This window comes from Electrona antarctica (genome assembly GCF_951216825.1).
Source record: "Electrona antarctica genome assembly, chromosome: 16".
NCBI classification, from domain to species: domain Eukaryota; kingdom Metazoa; phylum Chordata; class Actinopteri; order Myctophiformes; family Myctophidae; genus Electrona; species Electrona antarctica.
In genome coordinates, this window is record NC_136797.1 from 34,550,162 (window position 1) to 34,574,692 (window position 24,531).

A 24,531-nucleotide genomic window follows, 5' to 3' on the forward strand; every position below is an offset into this window, starting at 1 on the left:
GTTGAACTCAAAGTACCCTAAACACAAATACTATTTCCACTTAACAAGGACAGATTTTATAGATCATGACATGAAAAGACTAAAGAGAAACTGAATTTTGTTGTACGTTCTGGGGGCAAAGCTCTCATGGAGCTTTCTTGAAAAGAACAACTTTCTGAGAAAAGGCAGTAGACATTATTCAAAAGTCATCTATAAGCTCCCTAAGTCATTCATTCCAGTATCTCAATCTTGTTCCCTCGGCAGTCGGCAGAGGCAAACACTTGAACACTTGGTATAAACAGGTGTTTCCAAGATGGTTTGCTTTCACATGTGTTTCCTCAGTGCTCACTGTGAGTGGTTGGTTTACAACTGCTGTAGAGTGGGTTGTGTGGCTGGTGCCAAGGTCTGCCGGTCCATGCTGGCAGTGAACCAATGTGGCCTCAGCGTAGATAGAATATCCTCTATGCTGGTACAGTAAAAACAAAAACAAAAAGAATACTACTACAGCGTAATGTGATATCAGACGCACTCAAAGAGAACATGGCAAAAACACAAAACATAAGTAGGATTAAGCTAGGATACATTGGCCGATGCCCGTTGGGAACGCATGACCCTCCTGTTGCAATACCTGTACATGTTGAACGTTGTCCAAGTAGTACCCGTTATAGCCATCTGTCTGTCATTGACTTATTATAAAAGTATAAAAGAATATGTGAACATCTGTGGTCTACTAGCAGTTTACACAAGAAAATGTGGTGTTGATCGGTCTAGCTGCATGTCAACCCTCTTATAGATGGCTACCGTAGTCACCTGTAGACTAGAGTCACACTGTAAAAATCACACTTGTGTGAACTGTGTGTGTGTGTGTGTGTGTGTGTGTGTGTGTGTGTGTGTGTGTGTGTGTGTGTGTGTGTGTGTGTGTGTGTGTGTGTGTTGTAGTGGTTAATGGGTGAGTGCTTAGTGTGAATGGCCTGTCATCTACAGGGGTCAATAGGTCGTAAGGGGTCAATAGGTCCTACTCTAAACAGACAGACATAGGGACAGACAGACAGACGGACATAGGGATAAACATAGCCATTTAAAGCGCTCCAAAACTATCTAAGGCTATTTAGAGAGAAGGTAATGAAAGATGAAAAACAAATAATGATGGGGATTTGTTATCTGCATCATTAGTTCTCTTTCACCATTGATCATATAGATATATTAGTAGAGACATAACCGTTTCAGCCAGCTGGAAGAATGGATAAATAAATATGGACAGTTAATCTCCAGAGAATATAATGAGGAATACACAATTTATCCAGAGTAAAGACATTTCAGCAATTTGCCTTAGAAGCTAGAATACCTTGGCTTTACCTGGACCGAGTACAACCAGTTCACACAGATGGATCACTATCAGACACCCAGGCTCACAGATGCAGAGAGCTTCCCAGCACTCAACGACCTCAGTTTATACATCTATATTTTCATTAATTCTGAGTGGTATGCAAGCAAATAAATCAGAGGAAAGGGAAATGTGGCAACATTTCACTCTGGAAGCTGGATAAGGAATTTGGAAAGTGTGTGCAGTGTGTGTGTGTGTGTGTGTGGGGGGGGGGGGGGGGGGGGGGGAGATAAGATAGAGAAAGGCAGAAAACTATTGGCAAAAAGAGAAAGGTTTAACAGGAGTGATAGTGAGAGCAGAGGGGGGGGGGGGGATGAGGGATAGTGTCCTTAGGGTACGTAGAGGGAAAAACACGATCATACAGTAAGTAAGTACTTTGGTTCCATTATAAGTGGAGGGAAGTTATTAACCTGTAAGACAGATAACACTGCTACATTGAACTGTAGATAGCAAACATTCGTTCTTAATCATTCAACACTGTTGAGTCCTTCCTTGGCCACCCAGCTTTTGCATTCTTTCCAGAGGTAATTGTCCTGCTATGCATGTATCATTTTACCCATATGTTTGACTTCCATCCTTCACTTCTTGTTCTCTTATTTTATCTATCTATTCTCTCATGTGTAGAATATGATAGAAATGGATTTGCTACAGAAAATGACTAAGAGGTCAAATACATTTATTAAATATACCACTTTCTATTCTACATTTTCACTAATATTTTAGATGGATGTGTTAAAGACAATCTTGGACCCACATAAAAATAACTTAAAGGTGTAGTGAAATGAAAAATACGTTTTTCACACTTTTAGACCATCTCCGTGGTCATCATATGAGCATACCTAACAATGGATGCCAAAAAAATGGGAAAATTCTCATTTTTGTGTGTTTTTATATCAAACGTCCATAAGAATATATTTTTTATTACTTCCTGAAAACGAAAACGTGCTGCGTGATGACGTGTCGAGGCCAACATCGATAAAAGCCAATAAAAATGAAGCTCACCCGTATCCTCTCCAATATGTGCGCATCCGTGCAGCACAGCTGCTATTGATTACAGAAATCCTCCGTTTTTATTCCCATTCCAGATAACATCCAGACAGTGTATTACTCGGTTTCAACTTAATCATCACGCTAAAATATGTATCTGAAAACATTATAGGGTAGAAATAAGCCACATAACAGTAAACTGGTACAGCTGGCTGTCTATTTGATTTGTAAACAAACACACACCACGCTGCTGCGTATAGCATAGCAACATTCCCTAGCTACCGTCCCATTGCCTGAAGGGATGCGACGCTCTGATTGGTTCAGAAACTTCATAGCGGTGTTTCAACTTGAGACCGTCTACTTTTTTGCTCACAATGTGTGGTTGTAGATTGGCTATTTTAAGTATTCAAAAATGTTTTTCAAAATAGTAAAAAAAAGGCAAATCAGTTTAGGGACAAGGGGTTTAGCAAGGACGAAAATAGAGCCCAAAATGTTGAAGGGAGAACTCAGTTTTTTCACACATCCAGCCCCGCTAATAGTATGTTGTTTATCTGTGTGCCCAATTTTTCTAGCACACCATTGTGCAATTGCCTCCACACACATTATGCATGCCATGGGAAATCCAATCTATTATTACATTTGAGAAGTGAACAAGTTGTGAGTGCACACTTACGCACAGTTAAGTTGGGAGTCGCGGAGCATGCGGAAGCACGCTCCGTTTTCAACGTTTCCCTTTTTGCGATGCTATGACCCATTTACAATCACATTTCCTATAACCTTAACACAATATACACGGACAGCGGACTCACAACATTCACGGGAGAAACAACAACACAGAACAACAACACAACCTGCTGCCCAGCACGGAAAAAACACGGCAGTGGACACACGATCTTCACTGAGAAAGAACAACACGGAACAACACCACAACCTGCCCAGCACAGAAAACACACGGTCAGTGGGCAATGTGTGTGTGTCTTCTAGTAGTAGTACACTTTCCGATTTACTGTACACTTTGTACAGTAAAAATACACTTTCACTACTCACCAAAACAAAGACGGTTTAGAGAAGTTGAAAAACTACTTTGCTTAGTGAGAACACTCAGAGGCCCCTACCTCACGTCTAAAATACACCTTTTTGAGCAGAAAAGACAATATTTCCCCGGAAGGAAAAATCTGTTCAATGGAAATTTTCTATTGACAAGATCTGTAGAGGGCGCAGTGGAGTAACTATATTATTATTATTATCTTTCCTATTTTTGAGTGGTGCAAACCACTCCAACAACCAGCTTTGTCTGTATGTTCGTGTACATGTCCGTGTACCTGTGTACGTGTCCGTGCACAGGTGAACATGGTTACCATGGTCACTGACATTACGTCAGACCACAGCTGACCAGGCTATATAAGGCCTTGCACCACTCAGTTCACACGGGTGTGATTTTTTTATATACAGCTTTTCGTCCCGTCACGTCTCACATTTGCCATCGACAATGAAAGGAGAATTTACGTCATATGTGCCTGAAATATGACGGAAATTTGTGGCAACACAAACATTAAATGCCATTGACAATGAAAGGAAAATGTACGTCATATGTAGACGAGTAAATCAGCTAACCAATCACATGAATTCAGTTGTCATCTTCCATATTCATGGTGAAAAGATTACCGGTATGTTTTTTTAAACATTGTATCATCATGGTTAAAGGTATATTCAGTGATTTCACTTAATTCAAATATCACTTATTTTTTCTTATTTTTTGGATAATCCTCCCTACTATAAAGTGTGCTGACCATATAAGGAGTTCCTCCCTGTCCCCAGTGAGCCCCTGGGGTCAAAAAACCCTAGTTTCGGTTTGGGCTTTGGGTGGCAAAGCCTTCATCCAATCAGGATGAGAGGAGCCTTCCTCCAATCATGATCGAGTGGGGCGGGCATTGGTGCACGTGCTGTTGGTCTGTTGTACTTCCCCCACTGTAGAGCGTGTGCATGTGCACATCTTGTTACCGGGTGGACCGGGTTTTTTTCCAAATCACTGAATGCTCCTTTAAAAGATAATACCGGTAACATAAGTTGACAAATTAATTCATGAAGAAGTATATTCATTTTTTATTGGATGATGTACAACAAGAGCGCCCCTCACTTCACATGGGTGTGATTTTTTTGTTCCAAAAGCAGCTAGGCCTAAATGTGTCATCATACACAAACAATGACAAACAAATCACTCAGCTCCAATATGGTCACAAAAACAAATCCATCCATATATGGCCTACTAATGACATCTGGGATCTCGATTTATGCCCATAAAAGGGACAAGGACTGACAGATACACAGATCTCCTTATATGGCCATATCAGTCGGAGCGGCGGTGCAACGCAGGTGTTCGGGCCGGTCACAAGGACCTTGTCAAATAGTTGAAAAACAACTATTACTGCGGTTACTGAGAAATGTCCACTAGAGGCTTGTTACTTGCGCAAGCAGAGCGCGCAAGTATTGTGGTCGTGCTGCCTTTTTTATGTGTATGCTCGGAGGTATATACTGTATACTAGATGTTGACGTAATTAAGATATGTTTCAATGTCGGGTATTAGGATATGTTTCAGTGTCGGGTGAATTAAAGGTACATGTATGTAATCTGAAACCTATCTTTATTACGTCACCATCAAAAGCCAGTTATAACCCGGCATTGATACATATCTTAATTACGTCACCATCAACATCTAGTGCATACGCCTCCGAGCGTATGCATAAAAAAGCCAGCCGACCACAGTATAATACTTTCAACTTACAACTTACATACACGTTACCCGTTACCCAACCAATATTGAAACATATCGTAATTACGTCACCATTGACAACCAGTTATAACCCGACTTTAGTATTTAATTTCAATGTTTTACAGAGAGGCTGAGATTTGAAAGTTCGTAGCGGTCGACAGTAGACACTCGGCAGAGTGCAGTTCTAGTTATAGATGTAGTTAAACGCAGAATACCTTTCCTTGAGCTTTTAGAATTGGCTTCCACTGTATATTCTCTCTAAAACCAAAACATAGGCATGAGGTAAGCTTTGTTACAGCATTTCTGCCAGGGTAGATTTGATTACTGTTGACATGACATATGAAGCCCCATCCCTGGCCTTTGCATTCGAGGAGGAGTGAGTGAGGGATGTAGGACATGTGGTGAGGAATAATACATTGTAAAATTAGAGAAAGAAACTCAGCAGTCTGAGTCTGTGACCAATGGAATCATATCACATATTAACCCAACTACAACATACAATGGTGATTAACTGATGTAATTAAAACACAAACCAGTTTGTCCATTGTTCAAATATTACCATTGTAAACATAAAACCTAAATCAATGTGCTGGAAGGTGTTAGCTGGTATTACAACCATATGCTTAACATGCCTATTTATGGATCTTGCCCTGTTGTGAAAGCTTAAGTGTTTGTTCTCATCATGTTGGCGAGCTCTGGCAGCTAGACACTGTGCTGTTTGCTTCCTGTGATAGTCTACTCTATGGAGTCAGGTTGTGAAACCTGATTCGTTTGAAGCCTCTTTCACGCCATGCGATGCAACTTCCTCCCTAAGCAGCACCGCTCTCTCTGTCTTTAGCCTAAACCAGCAATGGTCGCACTGATCATGTGAGTACTGGACGCATAAATATGGACGGCCAAATCCGGTGTTCATTTCACTCTGAATGTGAAAATAGACCCATAAGAAGCTCCCCCATAAGTCTAAAAATAGACTATAAAAAATATATATATACTAATAACACGACATGATTTAACTGTGCGCTCACATGCAAACACATGCATGCTGCCAGACACTCTTGATGACCGAACCACTGCGAAATATTCCACACATCTTCAGCAGGGGAGTTGATAAATAGGCAGAAGGAATTGGGTTTCATCATCAGCAGCCTATGATAACGATCTACCAACAGCAACGGGCACAACTGTTCCTGACCATGCCATCTGAGAAACATAAATACTGCGTCTCTTCTACTCCCAAACACACACACACACCCAAACCCACACCTGAGACACTTTATGATGCCCTCGGTGCAGCCAGTTGTAGGAGTAACTCTGAGGATCAAGTGACAAAATCACAGTCCAGAACAGCTGCACTGATCTTTCATGGAAATCAACAAGTGGTGACAGTGTGTGTGTGTGTGTGTGTGTGTGTGTGTGTGTGTGTGTGTGTGTGTGTGTGTGTGTGTGTGTGTGTTGCCTGCGCGTGTGTGCGCGCATGTGTGTGCACGTGTGTGCAGGAGATCAAATTGGAGCATGTACAAATGTAGATAATCCTTGAGTGCATGCAGCAGAACAGTAATGTACTTCTCAGTGTGCCTTAAAAATTGTGAATTTATATAGCGCCTTTTATCCAATGTGCACACATTCACACAAACCGGCGGCAGAGGAAAACATGCAACATGCAAACACGCAAGGTCCGAAACTGCCCATTGAGAGGAGTTAGGGGATTCAGTGTCAGGTATACATTGTACTTTGACACTATTGTTGGGGATCGAACCAGAAACCTCTTGAGCAATTCACAATCCTTAAAATTTCCGTCCGGTTGCTGTGAAGACAATGGATATGACATGCTGCGGCATTCCTTTGATATAAAGCATCGTTTGCAGTTCGAATGGCTGCTTGTCTACAGATGTTTAACCACTTAAACCCTATATACTCGTCGTCAAAGCAGCAGTTCTGCTATTTTCCACCTAATGCCTATTATGACGTGCCCAGAATAGGGACGCTAGGGTCCATGTGGTTAAGCGTGGAGAGGAGAAGAAAGTTCAGGTTGGCCATGATGGAGCTCTGTGAGAAAGGGGTGACGTAGACTGTCATACTGAGCTCTGGTCAAAGTCTTAAGGAGTAGGTTGCCTTCAGATGACCCAGTTGGATCGGTTTGTTCACACTCCAAATGCTTCCCTGAAGACAGCCTCATAAAGCAGCCCGAGTGGCTGCTCTAGCTAGTTGTCAGGCCCTGGACTTCTCTAAACATTCATTGGACCTGTGCTTCGAAGAAGTGTGCCTATTGGCTGTTCTGAAGCCAATCTGCCCAGACTCTATCTTTTATGACCCAGGGATTTACTGGTTTACAGTGACACTGTGCAGAGTCACATTGCTGTGCTGAGGGTCCCATTAGGCCAGCGAGTGCAAATTATGTGCTAGCCAGCACTGGTGGTCGATTTTTGCGGGAAGGAATAAAGTGCATGTGACTGGAATAGCAGAAAAAGAAAGAAAAAAAGAAAAACAGGGAAGAGTTTGTATTAAACTGTATCCAGAAACAAAGCTGAATAGGATGAGCAGAAGAATTATAACAAGTGATCCCTGCATCAACAGTACCTAAAGACTGTCTTATGATAACACTGAACATGATATCATCCGAGTTGATCATAAGCCTCTGAAAGGGGTCCCATTCTGGGGAGAACAATGACTTCATAACATTCCACTGGTCTCTGTGGTAATGTTCTAGAACCAAAGCCAGTGCCTTCACCCACGGCTCAAAGTACCACAGGCCCGCACATTACCTGGCAACCACAGAACTAAACCCTCGCAATTTTGGCACAGACTCCTCTGGTCAGAGAATGAGCATGCAATCACGGTCTCCAGCAGCCCACTAGGAGACCTTCTTGACTCCCATCAAAGGATCAATCAACTAATGTCAAGGTTCAAGAACATGATGTGTCATCCTCAATACCTTCTCTTCAGTTGGAACTCTAGATCAAGGTCAGGTACATGATTGATCTTGTCTGCGTACATATTCTGGCCATGAGTAATAGTGGTGATACAACAGGAGATAGGCCTTTCTTGCTTTGAGTGGGGGAGAGTAGCAATAACAGCATGGGGAGGGCAACTCCTTTTTAGGTGCAGAGGTGAATTTGAGTCATCAACATAGCCGATTCAAAGTTCAATAATAATGTTAGCAATTATCAACTATTGTGTCACAACTATTGGATTTCTTTCCATCATACAGTACTGTATACAGTATGTGTTTAATGCAAGCTTACCCACAAGTTGCAGGGCACCTTTGGGGCAGAGAGTTAAGTCCATCCCATCCAGCTAGACATACTGTGGTGGTCAGGGAACACACACAGCTATTGTAAGCTGCCATGCATTGCAGGGTAAATATTTAGTTTTGTAGAACAACGGGTAATAAATTAGAAAGCTTTTACCCAATCTCTAGGAGCCTACTGTTACAAGCAATCTAGTGGTTAAGAGTGGATGGGGGAGTCCACACAACAATGGAACATAATTCAAACCACAGATGCTAACAATGAGGGGTCGGTAAGGTGGCACAATTCCTGGATAAAACTAAAGCTTAATCAAGCTGTTCCAACTCACCAACTATGGCTTGATTATTACTGTCACTACCTTTAGACCAAATAAAGAGCCATTCAACCGTGCCAGTATGAATGTGTGAGTAGGGGGGGGGGGGGGGGGGGGGGGGGGTCGGGAGGAAGAAGAATGGCTTGGAGCTTAAGGGAAATGAGGGTAGAGATTTAAAGACAAAAAATAAATCATGCTTGTGGTAATACTACTTCCCAGGTAACCGACTGCCCTGTAAATGGCGAGAAAATTGAACTGGAATGATTTTACACCTCTCGACCTCAATATGCTGAATTGTTTGTGAAGCAGTTCATTTTACCAGGTCCATACAATGGAAACGCCCTCCTCTCTTTAAACTCTCCATCTAACACTGTGTCACAGAGGTGAGTCTCGTCTGCGAGTGCTTTGAATAAAATGAGCGATCGGCTATACCCGCCCTGCTCTCACACTGATCCCTCCACAGGAAGCAATATTCAGTCATGTCCCGCTCCAACAGAGATGTATCACTGTGAAAGTTATTTCGAGCATAATGGTCCTCAAGCATGCACCGAAAAATTGCATGTTAATGTAACTGTGAAAAGGGATTTTACTGCATGGGTACTGTAGGTAGGTCAGATAAGTAGATATCAAATGGTGCATTTATATACATCAGTGGAGAGAAGTCTAGTTATTCTTGGGCTATCAAAAACTAATTTAAGAAACTCTTATCAAAATGAGAACACTCACCATATCCCAGCGCAAGTCATTTTTAATCCACTGTGAGTCTTTGACACATATATCCAGCATAAACAGTCCAACGAATGAAAGGAATGCTTCCCAAAAGCCAAGATCTACTATTCATTTCAACACAGGGAATAAGAGAAATGGAATGCACTTTGATCACCTAATTACATAATTACTAATAGTGGAAAAAGTACAGAGTACATAGTGAAGACTAAAGAGGCCTCCCAGCAACCTCCATTTATCCCTCCTCAATCATAACACGTCAACTAATACAGTTACATCACCAGTTATTTTTCTCTGGGCTTACAATCGCATGAGAGCCAGCCTGCATGAGAGCTCAGCTACAGTACAGTAGCCTGCAGAGCAAACTGTCTCACAGGACGTAGGTAAAGGTAAAGTCATACACATTTTAAAATGAGCAGGTAATTCAGCCACTATTAACTTATAGTGTGACGCTGAATTCCAGTGAATGTGGTAATAATGTATACGGTAGGCTACTAGGATCTGTGTCAGAGATAGAACTGGCAATGTAATTTGCTTCCAACTTACAGCTGTCATAAGATTATGTACACATGCATGCTCATACAGTAGCCTATGTCCATTACATGTACAGTATGCAGTAGTATGCACCCCTCTTTGCTTAAACAAGGAGGCCTTTATCAGCTCCACCAATGCTAATACAAATATACATTTGACATGACAATTAGTTCTGAGACCACAACTTGCAGTACACTGTACAATCCTCATTGCAAATGGAACCAAATGGGTCCATTTGTACACTATGGGAGTTACAGACCTATTACAATATACAATTTTAGGCATTTAGCAGACACTCTTAATCCAGAGTGATTTACAGTAAGCAAGGAAAACACAAGGTACAGTAATACACCAGTAAGACGCCCTGAGGGCGAGAAGCGACCTCGCCCTTTAGGCGACGGCAGACTGCTGGGCGAGCACTGGCGCTTTGGCATGGGGCGTCAGATCAACATATGGAATGAATTCTGTACTGGCCATATATGGAGCGTGTCTTGAGTGTACAGGGTTTGATGAGGTCAGATCAACATAATGGAATATCAGACCAGGTCAGCTCCATATATGGAGATCTAAGGGTGGCAGCAGGGGCAGTGTCTCGAGTGTACAGGGTTTGATGAGGTCAGATCAACATATGGAATATCAGACCAGGTCAGCTCCATATATGGAGATCTAAGGGTGGCAGCGGGGGCAGTGTCTTGAGTGTACATGGTTTGATGAGGTCAGATCAACATATGGAATGTCAGACCAGGTCAGCTCCATATATGGAGATCTAAGGGTGGCAGCGGGGGCAGTGTCTTGAGTGTACAGGGTTTGATGAGGGCCCAGGTAGGGCCAGGCCTTAATTTTCGGGCCTGTTGAAAACTCTGGTTTTCGCCAACTGCCGGGCACGGCTGCACTAACTAGAACTGTACTCTGTTGAGCGTTTACTTGCGCGTTGCACACAAGCAGGCCATAAATGGCCTACTAGTGCGCAAGTACTGTCGACTGTCAACTGGATGTCAATGGTGACGTAATTACTTGCCATCGAGATCTGTCAGTAAAACCTCTCCATGACTATCATAGGTTTTCTGTACGTCTCTCTGTAAAACATTGGAATTAAATACTAAAGTCGGGTTATAACTGGCCATCAATGGCCAGTTATAACGTAATTACGATATGTTTCAATATTGGCTAGCTAACAGGTAACGTATGTATGTATATGTAAGTTGTATATATGTATATGTAAGTTGTAAGTTGTAAGTTGAAAAGTAGTATACACTTGGGTAGTTGGGTTGTTTTATGCGTATGCCGTGATATATACTGATTTTGAGTGTGACGTAATGAAGACATATCAATGGCGGGATATAACTTGATGGTGACGTAATAAAGGTAGGCCATATATGAAGTGTGTCACGAGGCGGGATGGACTGACGGCCATATATGGTGGTGTGACGTGTCACGAGGCATGTCACAATGGGTGATGGACTGACAACCATATATGGACTATCGAGGGCGTGACTGTTTTTCATAGTAATCTGCGACCTACAGTCGCAATCAAATGCATAGAAATAGTAATCTAGGATCGTAGGTAAACCATCAGAATAATATTTAAAAAAAATCTATAATCTGTACATTGAAACTATACACATGCCAGGTCTATAAATGATCTAGCATGTGTCTACATAACATGCTATCCAAGTTACATTTTAGCCTTTGCATAAGGTTGCAAGGTCGGTCCTGCTACAGGCTAAGGTGGAGTCTGAAGATGTCACTCTTCAGATTACGGTGGAAGATTAGGGTCCATTTGGTTTTCTAACCATCAATCATTTTTAGCTGGGGACCCCCTGGAACCGCCTCAAGGACCCCTAGAGGTCCCCAGACCTCAAATTGAGAACAAGTGATCTACAGACCTGCATATCGTTGCCGTCAGGCAGAACAGAAACATCTCTATTTTTCAACTTTGTAGTCCATTTCTAAATGAATGCCCTACTTTGTCACACAGATGAAGCATAAATATCTGATCTACAAGCCCCACAAACTTGTAGATATGCTATTTTAAAACATCTTAAGGTGAACGAGCTTGTGACTAAAACATAACAGCATTGGATCCATTGGAACACAGGTTCTGTTTTCCATTTCCTGAAAAGTAAAGATTTTGGACAGCGACGACATGTCTTGCTCTCTCTTGCAATCCATAAGAGGACGATAGACAGAGGGACACAACACAAGAAAATGGGATGGTTCAAATTAAAGCGATTTGCCAGCACACAAGCACAACATTCCCTCCTATGGTTTTATTTACAGCCGGGTCCTGTTCAGTGTTGCTGACCTTTTGCACTCTGACCCTGTGACCTAATGACCTCAGAGTGCATGGACAAAATGATCCAGAACAGCCAGACTTTATTACCCAACTAACATCCTAAACTTCCCATGTACGTTTTTATATATATATATATATGTATCATTTAGGCCTGCCATAAAAAAAATATATATATATATATTTCTATGTCAGTGGTTCTCAACATTTTCATGTTAAGGGCCCCCAAACATTATATGTAATTGGCCGCCGACCCCCATCTGAAAATATGTTGTTCCAGGGAAGGCAAGTAAAGTATCCATCTTTTTAAGCATCATAAATCTATACAACCATAGATATAGAGCGCCGAAGTCCTGACGTCACTCGCTCATCCCCTCGATTCCCCTGGTTCACGGGAGTAATTTCTCTATGGAGAACAACATGGGGTGATCTTTATATCTATGTCTACTATAAGCATTGTGGTCCAAAAATAAACAAGCTGTCTCAGCGTTATTGTCAGGGAGGTGGCTCTGTATCGTTTGCGACAGTCAGTCACTCTTATATGATACACTACAGTCTGCTTCTAGCGAAAATGTAACTAATTCAGCAGCAGTAACATTAGCTTTTCCTCACACTCAGTTGATTCTTCATATCGCCTGGATGATTTGTTTATTTTTGAGGGGCGCTAGCCCCTCCTATACACAGGTTCAATGTTTGTCTTTCTTTAGTTCAATGTTTGTTTTGTAAACGCATTGACAATGAAGGGAAAATGTATGGCATAATGTGTCATTTATGTCATATTGTCTCTTTATTGTTAATGGCGTTTAATGTTTGTTTTACATGACCATTACATCACCTAATCAACATGAGTTAGACTTTAATATATTAGCGCCCCTCACTTCACACAGGTGTGATTTTTCAAACAGTTCTTATATGGGGCATTCTAAAATCCCCCTATATGGGGATTACAATGCAAATAAAAAGTACATGAACCTGTGGATTTGCGCCCTCTACCGATATTGATGTCAGACAGTGCTCTATTAATTTGTCCTAATTATATTTTGGGATTATCTTAATGTTCCATTTCTTATTGCACTTGATTTTTGAGGGGCGCTAGCCCCTCCTCCTATATGCACGGCTTTGTGTGCGTGTTTGTAGCACGGAATGTGATGATTTGATTGGCTGAGCACGGAATGTGATGATGTATGATGATAAGAGCGCCCCTCACTCACACAAGTCTTATTTTTCAGTCATCATTTCATTGTTGAAGATTTTACATTTCAATATTACATTTCAATATTCCCCACGGCACCTATTGCATGGAAAGCGGTCCCCTCTTTTTTTCTTGGTAACTTTTCCTTGCCTGATTGAGTGTCTAAGGGAAGTTTCCATGTTAATCTTATGTTATTGCTTACTATGGTCGTAGGTAATTTATTTCCAAAATTTAGATTTTGAAATTTTAATGTTGATTCTCTTCATGGTTTTATCACACCGCACTTTTTGCACACATTGTCACGTTTGTTTTTTGTTCTTTGATTTGATTTTAATGTCAAGCACTTGGTAACTTTGTGTGTGCTCTATAAATAATGTTTATTATTATTCATAACATTTTCAGATTTAGTGTGTCTCAAACATTTTGCCCGTAAACTTTATGAGCCAAATTTATTTGACTCATAAACTTTATTAGTGTCAACTTAGATACATCTCTTTATATTTCTAGGTTTGTAACTATACCCTTATAACTCCTGTCACATAGAGAAATGCAGTGTGTGCCTGTCATTTTTTGTATATGATGTGAGGGAACTATGTGTTGCAGGGATGGAAACAGAGGAGACACAGAGAACAGTAGATCAAGCTGACAGGCGTGTCTGAAGCTTCCATGAAATCCTCATTCTCTCCCCTACATCTGCTGAACACATTATGTACAGGCTGGACCAGGAAGAGGGAGGAATTAAAAAACAGAGTTGTACAAAATTAAGATCTCCAACCTAGCTCTGGTCCAGTGGGTTAGGTGTTAGGCCATGTTCACACTGGCACTGGCAGCCAAAATCACATTTTTGGCTGCCAGTGCCATTGGAATGAAATAGTTTTTCATGAAGTCTGAAGAGCAAAAAAAAACAAGAACACAGAAATAGATTTTTGCTAATCAGATTTGAACCCGATTCCTGGTTTGAAATGTGATTCCAATTTGTGTCTCAGTCTGGACACTTGTTACACTGAATCCTGATTTATACTTAGTCATATCATGATGGTGTCGCTCTGCAATTTGGATTGGGGCAAGCAAGCTTTTTGGACCAGTCTAGTCACTGATTCAAAGTATACATTGGTCTGCCAGGATGTTTATGTTCAAACAAGGCAGAGAAATGTTGCCTCTGACCCCTCAATTTCAACTTCCAGTCTTGGGGATGTCAAAAGGACATCCCGATGTCTCCAAGCCACCTTACTTAACATCACTCATCACTTCACTTAACTAACTCTTGAAGCTCTTCAATGGCTTTCTTAACATAGAAGATAAGAAGACACGATTATGGGGGAGGATACAGAGATGAAAACAGACAAAGAAAGAAGAGATTATGCGATAGAAAGACACGATGAGTGGGGGAAAGATAGGCGTGCTGATCAAGAGACCAGGTTAGGCTCATGGCAAAGAGGATAAAAGAGACACAGCACCTGACGCACCATAACCACTGACACTCTTGGAGTTCATACACAGAGACATATGATACATGATACACAAGCATGCACGCACACGGACACACATGAACAACCACTCATGCGCACAAAAACATCAGTGCCAGACGATGAGCGTGTCCTAAGTCTGTCTGTGACCCAATGCCTGCTTTAGCTAGACTGACCTTAAGGTCGTAAGGTCAGTTGGGGAGTGTAAACACACAGACATTGCTGTCCAAGCAGGGATTCCACTATGGTTGCTCAAAGACATTCAACACATTCAACGATGTTTGGATATGCCTGACACAAATGACAGCATAAGACATATGACCTGAGTAAGGATTGGCAGGGGTCAAATAAAACTCAGTTTGATGAATAGCTGTAACTCAGTCCAAGGCAAATTTGTCAGATTGTGCTGAGGAAATGCCCATGTGACTGTATATTATCTACACAGTTTTACAGGTCACTGCATTGAGTTGAGCGTAGATGTATGCGTGCGTGCAATCATGTTCACACATGCACGTGTGTGACAGCCACGCACTGAGTGACAAATCGTTCCACCTGCTGCCTCACATAGACGTCTCTATTCTGTTTACAGAAGACTGCAGGCGTCTGTCAGGACACTAAAGACAACATAACCTTTCACGTAGCTCACAAAACCTGGAATGCAATTCATCGTAAGGGCCCTTTCCAAAACATGGCACTGTAGGCCGACAGAGGGCTTGAGCCTACGAGAACTGAGCCTGCCGTGCCGTGGACACAGGTTCCAGGTTCTGGGGTCACAAGGGAAGCCACTACAGAGGGGCCAATTGGAAAGGAGATAAAATGTAATCAATAAACATAATTATATTATTGTGCTAGTTTTAACCATGTATGTTGGGCAAAAATGTTCAAACATGCTATATTAAAATTGGCTAATGGGATTGCAGACCAGTGTGCAGAACTCTGACTTCACTCTGACACAGCCATAACCATATAAGGGGTTCCCAATGCAGCTACGCCCAAATATGAAGTGTGTTGTCTATGGGCATATACTGATGACATCAGCAATCTCCATATATGATCATAAAAGGAACAAGGCCTGACGCATACAAAGGTACGGCTGTCCAGAGCCACAGATTCGACCGCTATGCCCATAGGCCTACCGGTATATGGTCATGTGGATGTATGGCACCAACCGAATTCAAACTCGGCACACGCATCGGCACGGACTCGAGGGAGTGCTGTGCCCGCCGTCAAGGGGAACACCTGCAATAGGTGTCAGGAACAAGGCCAGTTGTACCAGAGTTTCCCTGTTCAGCACATGCAATACAGTACATGCAATAATAAGGTGGGGGTGACAACAAAAAACTATGAATAACCACCTGGAACTCTGCGTGTTGTGATATTAATAATATAATAATTAGTCACTGATAATACAGGAGCAACAGCTAAAAAGGCTCAGATTTAGCAATTCCTCACATCCTGATTTAGTATAGCAAGTTCAAAGTGGGCTGAAAAATTAGGAGAAATGAGCATTGGATGCATGAAGAAACTTTGATTATTTGGGTGAACCATGCTCCAAACAGAATGTTTTTTAGATGACTCATAACATAACAGCATGAGAAAGCTTGCATACAGAAACACGCGCACGCGCGCACACACACACACACACACACACACACACACACACACACACACACACACACACACACACACACACACACACACACACACACACACACACACACACACACACACACACACACACACACACACACACACACACACACACACACACACACACACACACACACACACACACACACACACACACACACACACACACACAAGCCCTCCACCGGCGTCTCCCAGTTCTCCATACATACTGGCTAGCTTGTTTGTGCTTTCCGCACCAGTGTCTTTCTTTAGCACGTCCACATGGGTAGGGGTACGTATGGGACATTCTACTGAAGGGAGGAGAGTATGTATTTATCGATATACTGTAGACATCATACCGACAACGTACTTGTTAAAGATAAAGTATTCAAAATAACGATCACTATAGTATTACCAGTGGTCAAACGAGGCTTCGACAAACACCACACTAGTACATGCACACAGCCTGCTCGCTGTATTTCAGTTTCAAATTAAAAATGTGCAATGTTACGCGTTTAGGGAGGTGGTTGTTGTAACAGATACATGAATGTGAAACTTGGCAAAATCCCCTTTCTCAATTCAATGTAATGAGGTGACAAAACATTCATACAACATGAAAACAAACGAAGACATCAGGGGGCAATCCAAGTACACTCCACCCTTTCCTATTCCCTGCAACCCTGTTTTCCCTTCAATCAGCACAACACTTCTCCTGTGTGAATGTTTAAGACGCAGAGGGGTGAACGTGATAAAAGACAAGAGCCATACAGCCTCAACCATGCGTGTGTGTGCTTTACGAGGTAGCAGAGCAGTTCACACATCAACCGATGTGGTGAGGCCCCCTCCTCTCTCAAACTCAGATGCTATCTGTACACCAGGGCGAATAGGCCTGGTGGGGTGCTAGTGGCTGTAGACAACTCCACTGATGGAGGGATAAGGAGAGAAAGAAAAGGTTGAGTTTGTAGGGTCCGATGGATTGTGGAAACGCTAGACTATGTGGCCTGTTGGCTGATCGGTTGACTGACTGCCTGAGTTCTCTTATCACCTTAGGAGAGGACAATCATTCATGTTTTGTCAGTCAAAGGCAACAGAGACAAAAAATATGTTGCTGAAGCAAATGAGATCCCCATATACAATAAACATTTGTATCACGCCATATCATATGCTTGGTACTTGGTTATAAGGAATATCAAGACCTAAGTAAGCCTAAAGTCATGATCAGACCAAATACGATTTTCGGCCAATCCAAATTGGAATCAGCAGTTTTTTGCTAATCGGATTTGAGACCACATTTACAAGTGGTTCGAGATCCGATTCAAATATGATTTCTAAAGATGTCTCAGTCTGGGCACTCGACACTAAAGCCTGATGATTTATACTTTATCCTATATAATGATGTCGCCCATGGAGAATAGCCAGTCATCAGTGCCCATACCAGAGGCGGGAATGGTCGGGCCTTTCTGTGTGGAGTTTGCATGTTCTCCCCGTGTCCCCTAGGGCAGGGGTTCTCAACGTTTTCGTCTGGGGACCCCCGGAAATGCTTTGGCAATGTCTCGGGACCCCCGCCCCGCCCCCTCCCGACCCCCAAAATAAATTGACTGCTACAATAACCTTAACCCATTTTGGGCGGGAACCCCTTTTGGTGTTTTAAGCATTATGTTATAATTTAGCTATTGAAAAATAGCAGATCTACAAGCTCATAGCGCGCCATAGGTCTGCTATTTTTGAAAAATCGTGAAAAAATAAATATTTTTTTTGAAAATAATTTGGGGACCCCCCAAACTAATTTGGCGACCCCCCGAGGGGTCGCGACCCACGGGTTGAGAAACCCTGCCCTAGGGTAGGTATTAGGTACCCTCACAAAAAACATGCAGTAATCCTGGTCTCTAAACTACCTCCCCCTGGCCAGCCGGGGCGCCTGATGGAGGGGAAAGGAACTGCTCGGAATAACGTGTTCCTTCCACGCGCTACGTCTGGCCGGGGAAACTCCCCCGTCAGGTGAAAAGAAGCAATTGGACTCCTCATGCATAGAAGGAAGCATGAGGTCAGTCCGCTGCCCCCCAGGTTGGCAGAGGAAGTGTAGATAATTGACACTGGGTGAAAAAGTGGGTTGCAAAATCGTGGTATAAAAATGATATATATATATAAAAAAAGAAAAAGAAAATAGCCAATCTACAAGTTCACAATCTGATGAATGGTGTCACATTGTAACACATTGTGAGCTTGTAGATCTGCCATCTTTGGCGAGTTACACATCATGCAACATAGCATGAGTCACTGCTAATGTTGTTACAACAGCAACAAATGCACTCCCAACCTTCTGCCATAGTCTGAAAACCCACTTTCTTAGCCCGTAGCACTTGCACTAGCTTCAACGACCTTACAGGTGTATACAAAGGCTTCTGTAATTTAGATATAATAGCATATTATGTAGACATAGCACTCTATAATAGTCAGTGTATACAGTACAGCTTTACTGTACAGATTTTCTACTGTTAAGACAGATGCTAGTTTCTTAGCTTCCTTATGATTCTTGATGGCTATTTTTGAGGGGCTCCTATGCCCAGCTTTGAGGGTTTGTGTGAACACAAACATTGGCTGATGATTGCCGATCACCATATATCGATGATTTGATTGGCATGACGTCATGATGATGTATGATAAGAGCACCCCTCACTTCACACGGGTGTGATTTTATTTTAATGAATTTCATGTATTACCATGTGTTGTTCTTGCTTACTGTAAGAGCGTCTGCTAAATGCCTAAATTGTAAATGCAGATACAATGTCTAAATACACAAATCCTATCTGATTACATGCAAATAACAGTGTGGACAGTCAGTCCAAAAGATCTGATTTTATTTTTTGGCCTTCAGTTTGTAACAACCCTAAGTTGGGCCTAAATGGGCCGGGTGGACCTACATAGAATACATATACTCGATATACTTGACTCGAGGAAATGAAATTAAATGAAATTAAATGATTACTATATTTACCCAGGGTATCTGGGCTAAGCTCAATAACTTGTTTCCAGCCAGGCCCTGCTCATAGAACATTTCATCGTAGTGGTTCAATGCCTTGTTCAAGGGCACTTCAGCGGTGGTAATTTTAACGTGTCGGACCGCTGATTCGAACTGGCGACCTTCCGGTATCAAGACCGCTCCGCAATCTGTTCGGCCACCGCTGCCACTAAATAAAAACGATGTGCCGACAGCTCTTCTAATCAAGTGACTGACATCGTCTCACTTCACACTCCACAGTATGCACTGGCCACTCGTCTTCAGTCGAGTAAGAAAGTACACAATATGTTCACACATTAAAGCACTAGAGGTCACTAATGTCTCTTCAAAATTCCAGATCAAGTGCAAGAGGGAAGCACACATCTCAAAAACGTTCTACAGGTGCTGAACAAAAATATGTAAAATGATAAAGGAAGGCAGTCTGAAGCTCCCAGAAGAAGCAATTTTGTTTTTAGGAAACAACCTAAATCGACCCTTGTGGGTCAATCTTCATCAGGTCTGAGCATACCTGACGAAGACTCACACGGCTCAAAATGTTATTTCCTCAGAAAATTACTTCTGGGAGCTTCGAGCCAGTGTGTGGACATTCTTCCTGTCCTTCATTGCTGGAAAAACTCACACTGCAGGTGGAAAACAAAGGTTAGCCACTGTATTTTAAGGTATGGTATGCACATACCATACCTTAAAATTCTTTGGCAGGACATGGAACACTTGCAGTGTAAGGCAGGCAGCAGCAGTGAGACAAGTGCTGCACTGTAGATGAACCTAATGTGTCACAATGTGTAAATTGCCTCAACATGTTCCCCACAGTCCCTGTGGTGTCCGTCAGCTCCTCTACATCCTTGAGTTGCCATGCAGGTCATGTCCAGCAGGCAGCAGCCTTTGCTGGACTCCTTCCAAGTTTAATTATCCTTGTTTAAAGGGACACTTCACCCTTTTTGCAAAAAGATACATGTTAATGACGCTTAGAAGCTTTAGAACACTTTCCTGGGGGTCTTTATGTGTGTAATATGTGGTTTTAGATATTTTAGATTGTAGCAGTGAGCCCAGTGTCTCTGATGTCATGGACACTGGTCTCACTTCCTTCCTGGACTACAATTCCCATAATTCTTTGGTGCACTGCTCCTCCTTGTGGATAGGGTGGATAGTCTGTCTTACTGAGACAACATGTAGTCCAGGAAGGAAGTGAGCCCAGTGTCGATGACATCAGAGACACTGGGCTCACTGATAAAATCTAAAATATCTAAAACCACATATTACACACATACAGACCCCCAGGAAAGTGTTCTACATCTTCTAAACGTCATTAACATATATTTTTTTGCAAAAAGGGTGAAGTGTCCCTTTAACAGATTTTTTGGCAAAAAGTTACTTTTAGAAAATTAAATAAGTAAATACAAGTCAGGAAAATATACTAATTTCACTACATCACCATGCCAGAAATGATCATTGAGCAAAAATTATTATTAAATATCAGTCCAGAGATGATCTACAGCAGTGGTTTCCAAAATGTGTGCTGTGGCACAATGGTGTGCCGTGAGACAACCATACATAGAACTAAAAAACATCGCAAGGATGCAACTGGGACGTATCCTCAGTGATGTATCCCAAGGTCATCAGGGTTTCGGGTCTTCCAACATCATACCCCTCACTCGGGTGACCCAGCCGGGGAGATCAAGTCCCGACTTACGCCCCATTAGGGAAAAACCAGGGACACACAATCCGCTGCTCCAGAACTACTCTGGGCGGGCCATCCGACGGGTACCGGGGAGGGACTAGGCACTGTGGGTTGACTCCTGGCTGGGCACCTCCTATGCCTCACCAGGTCCTCTCCTGCTCTCACCAGGTGCACCCAGGACCTGTGCGTTGCACCAGATTCCCAGCACCAGACACTTCATTCGGGAGTGGTGGATTCCGCAGGCTCCACCGGCAGGGTAACGGTGGTGCCGCAGGCTCCACTTGCAGCTTGAATGGCCCTCCTAAAGGCCTCACGTGGGTTTTTTAGGCGTCCTCCTCAGAGCGGACACAGGCTGGGGCGCCATCATGTATCACCCCTCAAAAACATGATAAGAGAGATAACACATGTTATAGAGCTATTTTCCAGATATAAGTACATGTCGTGTACATTGAGACTTGCCTTTGGTGTGCCTTGGTACAAGTTTGAAAACCACTGATCTGATCTACAGAATTGAGAATTAATGGTCTGCAGTAGAGCCATGAAACATTAAGGCTAGGGTGGATGCTCAATACGTTTTCAGCAGTGGAAAGGGACATCTACGCTGTCCTCTGGGTCCCCTTGCATAATATAAAGCATTACAAGCAAGTCCAGCTGCAGTCTTGACCCCAGGCCAGCATGAAGGGAATCCCTGGCATTTCAGCCTCATGCACTATAAAGGTTCTGAGTGTTAAATGGGTGCGGTAAGGGTCAGACTTAAATTAACAATCATCATTTTGCAGTGTGGAAAGCATCTTAAGTGTGTATACTACAGTATGTGTGAACATGATGTCAACATTTCCCTACTGCTGCCAATCTGGGTGGCGTGTGGACTGTAGACTCATTGATGCTGCCATCTACAGTATGTTCATGGTTGTAAGACTACATTTCAGCATTGCAAGGGTTACAACATGTATCCTGACTGCTATCATGGCGACACTAAAACTGTCCATCAACACGTTATGTTATTTCCATGTGGTCACTAACAAATATCCTCTATTACGGAGAGAGATTTCTTAGACATCAAGTAACTTCTTGAAGGACTGGTCCCCCGGAAAAATGACTATTTCGATTTTCTAATAATTTGATGGGGTGCATAGCGTTAGTCTGACGTCGCAATAATTCGACCATAGTCTAGAGCCCATACTAACCCAATTTGATGACCGGCAGAGTTGGACTCAATTGACCTGCATTTTAGTATCCTACCAGAGACTCCGCCACTCATCAAATGATTGGCTTAGGAATGCAACAAAAGGATCTCCATGAATTCAAGGCTTCGTGGGGTGTGTAATTGATAAAAAATAAGTTATTTTTGGGGTGAACTACTCCTTTAACAACTTTCAATCGGACTATATATTTTGGGCAAGGTAAGCATTTTCTTTATTATTTTCTTCCCCCAGAAATGAGGGACAGCGAGTGCCAAAAGCGGATCTACAAGCTCACAACATGTGTACATTGGTGTAGATCATATGACTATGTATACTGTAAATCAGTGTCAAGTGGCTAAAACAGTGGCTGCTGATTAGGATGTGCTAGAAATGGCTGGAAAAAACCCTCCCCTCCCTCTCTCTCTCCTCGTGTTTAATCTTGGCAAAGAATATTCCCATCGGGAGTGCAACCACTTTCTGAGGAATGAATAGGCTATGTGGCTGGGAGACATAATTCATCTCAGGTTTTCTAACAGGTGTTCATACTTTCAGCGAGGAATTAGTTGAAGTGGCTGTGCCCTTAAAACATATTCGGGCCCATGGATCAAATATGAATAATGTTAGCAAACATTGCAATGTATACCATCTGAAAAGAGCTATCCAATTCACAATCCGAAATTCCGAATCGACAGCAAATGGTTGTTGCCCTTGATTTGTAGGGACAATCACAATTACATTGCTGCTGTATTGTCAAGACTCGTCATAAAGGTCTTCCTTTATCCATTTCCTCTCATGGCAAAACAACTGGGTCAATGAAAACATTAAATGTATGTCCACAGAAACTTACACAAGGAGTCAGCATTTAATTAAGCTGCTGAGCAGTCAAGCACCTACTGTATGCTTCATAATGCATGCAAAGCAATACAATAAACACTCAATAAGTTAGGAGAGAGAGAGAATAATACCTTGGTGATGGCTACCACTAGGCACCCATGAAGTGGTTCCACTTTCCCCAAATTGGACCATTGTTAACCACCCTATCATACGTCGTCGTGACCCGTGACAGTGTCACACTAAAATGTCACGCAAAAATAGCACAATGATACTCTGTGTGAGCTTGTAGATCTGCTATTTTTGCTATTTGTGAAAGGTTTCGAAAGGAAGGAGGGAAGGTGAGGTGGTAAGGAAGGAGGGAGTGGACAAGTGAGAAATGATTCCTTCAGAAATACAGATTTTTTTTTAGTAAGCTATCGGGGACTAAAATCATAAACCTATTAAGGTCAACCTCTATAAGACCCCAGTATAGCGGTCCCTATACTGTGATCTCTAATCTAACTGCCAAAATGCTATAGGCGTATCCATGCACTGACTGTCCTTGATACCGTAGTAGTGTCCATTTTCACTATAAACAGTCCCCTAGTGGTCCCCAACCTTTTATAGATCTTGAAATCTTGAAAGAGTTCATGGCCCACCCATCTGCCATGTGGTCAGAGTTCATGGCCCACCCATCTGCCATGTGGTCAGAGCATGTTTATTTTAATGATCAATCAACCGATTGTATTGGATCAATGGTATCTAACGATTTCTTTATATTTTTTCATCTTTTAAAAAACAGTGTTTTGCCAATTATTTGAGAATCACTGCCCTACATATCAGAATGTATTACAAACCAAGCAGCCAAGCACATAAAGATGGAAGCATTTGCTACTGCTACTACTACCACCACCTGCACCCCCCCATGCAAATCATCCAAAAATCTAAATTCCCCCTTGCTAATAATAATAATAAGAGGCGAAGAAGACATTGGCTGTACATTGCACTCCAAGCTGCCATCTTTCTATACAGTACTCACATTCTGTCCACTCAGTACACTGAGATCACTAGATGTGGGCTCATGGATAGGATACGGCCTCTTTCAACAGTAAAGCACACCAAGCTCTTAATTCCCCCCCCCCCAATCCCTGTGCCTCGGGGTGCTGAAATGACCTGCTCTGCCGCTGTGGACCCTCCACATATGCATGCAGCTGCTGTGGCTGTGAATGACTCCCCATGCACTCCTCTCTCTCTCTCTCTCTCTCTCTCTCTCTCTCGTTCTCCTGTGAGCTGGCCAGGGGCAACACCCAGTGCTA

The 24,531-nt window shown here is 42.5% G+C and overlaps 1 protein-coding gene across 7 annotated transcripts in view; it reads right to left on the minus strand.

Annotated features, from left to right (window-relative positions):
• opn4xa (opsin 4xa) overlaps positions 1-24,531 on the minus strand; it is a 131,653-nt gene that overhangs the window by 100,612 nt on the left and 6,510 nt on the right. The window lies entirely within an intron of this gene.